Below are 4,696 nucleotides of genomic sequence, written 5' to 3' on the forward strand. Positions count from 1 at the left end.
CCGCTTTTTAATTTTGTGTGCTAGCAGACGGTCCTTTTATCTCTTAGAAAATCTTAATTTCTTGTTACGTTGTTATGTTTAAGTCTGAATAGTGTTGTCAAGCAAAAGGTCTCGTATTTGGTTCATTCCTGGCTACATTTCTGGCCAAGCTAAAAGATTGGCCTTGACCTCTTCCGTGACAGCCGTTCAACGGATCGCAATGCAATTTTTGTTATTTTAGCCCGAACTCTTTTCAAGCTGGACGCGCCGCCTATGGCGGGTCAAGAAAGATACTTTGAGGAATTAAACTTCAAGGAAAAAGCTTAAAGATGATGTATATTTTAATTTATAAATATATCATAACGGACCATTTTAAAGGCTTTCCAATGGGTCGTGACTGCTGTTCAGCGATTCGCCTTGCATTTAAGACAAAAAACCCAAACTCTTTTAAACATGGACGCGCCGCTAATGGCGGGCGAATACAGAGAATTGGAGGAATGAAAATACAAGGATAAAGCTTTGACATGATGTATATTATGATCAGTAAATGTATATGGCATACCTATTTATAGGCCATTGAAGTTGACTTTTAATTTAACTTTGCGAAAAAGACGCGAAGTACTCTATTTCAACGCCGACGGGTCACTATTCAGACTTAACGAGACAACATAACAAGAAATTAATATTTTCCAAGAGATAAAAGGACACTTTGCTGGCAAACAAAATTATTAAGCGGGATTGCATCGCATTGTAGCGTACGAAGTTTCCGAAGTTGCATGATTTTTCATTGCTTTACGTTGGGGACATTGGCCATCCGGGCGTTTTTCTGAAGTTTTCGATTTTTCGGGGAAAAAAAAGGCGATGAAACTTTTTGATACAATTTTGGAAAAAGATTCACTAAAAGGGTCCTTTAGAAAAAATAAAATCAATTACGAAATCTTGCAATTGTCGGCGATTCTCGATATTTGTGGTCAGTGGCTCTTAAAGTGCTACTGAGACCAACTTTAGCGTTTGTCAGATTTTTCACTTTTCAATAGCTCTAGCTACAGTATCTGATGCTTACACGAGGGGCCATTGGTTTGAAACTATTTCAGAGATCTGGGTATGATCTCTGGTATCGTGTTAAGGCCACTGAAGTTTGACCTACGTTCATGTTTCTCCCTTTTGCGTAAGAAGTTTAAGTTAAACTTAAACAGTATTTCTAATCTCGTTCCCAGGGCCTTTTCCCTTAGTTGGAGGTGGGCCGGGAAAAAGCCCATCCTTAACTAAGGGAAAAGGCCCTGAGTTTGCAGTATTTCAATATCCAGAACTCCATAGCTTATAAAATTGAAGATCGGCAATAGGGAATAATATAATGAAAATGTGATTACTTCTTCAATTTCTCACCAACTGTTTGCTGACTGGCTAATTTCAGTGAACATGGTCAAATTAGACAACAACATAGGCAATTTGACCTCGTCTTTTATGTGGCGACGTAATGTCGATTGGTATCGTTTTTGTGCATGTATTCCATTTCCCGTAATATCTCAGATAAAAGACAGCGAACTTAACTTTCCCTAAAAACTGGTTTACCTCTCTATTAATCGGTACACTTAACCTATATCAACTTCTCTTGTTTAGTTTCCGCTTTCTGGTTATCAGATTTTTCAAATCACTTGATGTTTGTTTACAAACTTGATTAGATTACTTTGGTTAAAATTTTATTGTTGTCTTTCAGATAGAGAAGGACGGTTTAAGAGGTACAAAAAAATGTGGAGAACCTTTGCATAAAAGAAAGAAATAAGTTCCATACAAGATTCTTTGAGCTCAGACGAGTTCCTTTAAATGAGGAACACATTATCGGCTAAGAGATGCATGGAAAAGAATATCGTAAAATTCCGCCCGCCTACAAGCCCTCCTAGTTATAGGCCCATCTACTTGGAAACAAAAACATTCATCCGGTTATAAGCCCCCTTCCTCCGATATTAGCCCCCCTCTATGCTAAGGAATGTCAGAAACCAAAATTCCAGGAAATAAATACTGAAAAAATACCAAGCCAAGGCGAAGGAATAAGGACGAAGAAAACGCTGGAGGAGATTAATGAAAAGTTAAAGATAAGAGTGCTGAAAAAAACCTTGAGACTTGGAAACCTATCCTAGAAACCTCATTGTAAGCGAGAATGGCCTTAAAAGAAGGTAAAATATTGCAGTCGTTTGTACTTTGGATGTATCGTAAACCGTATTTTCCCGCGCAATTTACCTTGAATTTTATGTCATGCAATGGTTATGGTTATGGAGCGAAAACAACGCTCCGCTGTTTGTTTTCTGCGAAATGTATTTATCAAGGGTTATGTAGCCCTCTCTTTGGGGTGTATTTATTATGGGTTATTATTATGGGTTATGTAGTCCTCTCTTCGGCTTGTCTTCTGAGTGCGGATTACAGTGAGGATGTCTTTTCTTTACCAAAACTGAAACAAGTTGTTCGACAATACAAAATGTGGAATGGCTAGTGTTTTGGCTACCCAAATGAAACTCTCTCATGGGCCAATCGTGTAAAATCTGTCTCTACCTCATACAGCTCTATAGTTAAAATGTTAAGACGCATAAGGCTCTTTCCAAAAGTAACACTAGAGACAACTTAAACAGTGTTCCCAAATGCTTTATATGGTATGGCTGTGTGGGCTCTTGCTTAGATCATTTGATGGAAGATCTAGAACTAATCCACCTCAGAGCTACAAGACTTATCCGGTACAAACTAACGAGAGACGTGGAAGACGGAAAAGTACTCATAAATGCAAATTAATGTCTCAGCACTGAAACCCTTCCCATAAATGTGCAATCAGATATTCTTAATGCAACTGACAGACAAGAAAATGTCCTTCTCTTATTACTTGACTTAACGGCTGCTTTTGACACTGTCGACCATGCCGTCTTATTAAGTCGACTAAACTCTCTATATGGCATCAAGGGAAATGCTCTCCATTGGTTTGCGTCCTATTTAAAGGGGCGCAGACAGTTTATCCAAATTGAAAATGCTAGATCATCATCTGTTGAGTTGCAATGGGGAGTGCCGCAAGGATCATCAGTACTGGGTCCAATCCTTTACACCTTCTACACGGCCCCCCTTGGTGACATAATTCGAAAACATGGCCTTAAGTTACACCTGTATGCCGTTGATTGCCAAATTTACGTGCCATTTATGCCTAATAATGAATCTGCTGCTCTGTTGAAAATGGAGGCTTGTGCTAAGGAGATCTATTTATGGGTGGCATGTAATGGGCTTAGGCTCAATCGCGATAAGACTGAGTTTTTAATCATACATCCCAAACACCGCCCACGACCACCAATATGTGACATCAAAATAGCTGGTGTCAGGGTAGTCTAAACTGAGTAAGCTATAAACATAGGAGTAATGTTTTGCGATGTTATGAATCATGAGCATCAAATGAAAAATATCTGTAAAGAAGCTTTCTTTCACATAGTACGAAATTTATCAAAAATCTGGAAATTTCTTACTCAGAAAGATACTGAAACATTAGTTCATGCTTTTATGACAACTAAGCTGGACAATTGCAATTCATTGTTGGATGAATTGCCACAATACTTATTAGATAAGGTTCAGCGGGTACAAAATACTGCGGCGCGTCTCGTCTCCTGCACTCAAAAATATGACCGAATTACGCCAGTCCTTAAAGAGCTTCACTGGCTACCTGTAAAGCAACGTATAATCTTTAAAATATTACTATTCACTTTTAAGGCCCTGAAAGCTTTAGCACCTCAATATATATCTGATTTCTAGTAAAACATAAACCACCTAGAGCTTTGCGTTCGTCCGATAAGAAACTGTTACAAGTTCCTCGTTTCAAGCTTAAGACTTATGGAGGCAGATCCTTTAGTTATATAGCTCCATCTCTGTGGAATCAGATTCTGGACGCCATACGGCAAGCACCATCGCTTGTGACATTTAAATCCAACCTGAATACTCATTTATTTGATAAGTCTTTAATTAGTCATTAGCTTTTGCTTAATACTTTTAGTAAGTTGTTTTAGTCAGCTCTATCTTATTTTTCATCGATATAGCTGTACAGCGCTCTGAATTCTAGCACGGGCGCTATAAAAGTCTTGTATTATTATTATTATTATTATTATTATTATTTAACTGTTATTGTAAACTATTTTTTGCTTTATGACAATTGTATTGTACACTTCTGTTTTTCCTCATTTAGACTTAGTAGTAGTAAGTCCACATTAGCTGTACAGTTGCAATTTTTCAAAACCTGGTTATCGAATAAATGTATGTATGTACCCAATTTATGTACCGCTAGAATTTACGCTACTAAGCGGTGCGGTCACGTTTCACGTAAGTCATTTACCGCAACGTTTCTTATCCTGAATTTCTGTTCATACTGCTCAGTAAGAATATTACTTAACTTGTCTTTTTAGTACATGCTTAGGTACAATTTTTAGCCATTGAGTGAAAATAGGACTTTTTATTGCCATTTGAAAATCAAACACTGCTGTTGTCTGTCGGTCTCTTCAAATGGAAATATTTTTTTCATGTTTACATAGCTAAACCGATTCATAAACGTCTAACAACTAACCTGAAACTGCGGTTTGTTGTTAACATGAAAACCTTGATGCTAAATTTGTATTATGATCGATTCCAAACTTTGAGGAACTAATACACTAAAGCTCAGAAACAAAGTTATTTCGCTTTTATCAAAATACGAATAGGAGCC

General features: G+C 37.5%; 1 protein-coding gene across 1 annotated transcript in view; it reads left to right on the forward strand.

The window, feature by feature from the left end:
* LOC111345688 (4-hydroxyphenylpyruvate dioxygenase a) overlaps window positions 1–4,696 on the forward strand; it is a 192,804-nt gene that overhangs the window by 151,882 nt on the left and 36,226 nt on the right.

Source organism: Stylophora pistillata, chromosome 13 (assembly GCF_964205215.1).
Source record: "Stylophora pistillata chromosome 13, jaStyPist1.2, whole genome shotgun sequence".
Lineage (NCBI taxonomy): Eukaryota > Metazoa > Cnidaria > Anthozoa > Scleractinia > Pocilloporidae > Stylophora > Stylophora pistillata.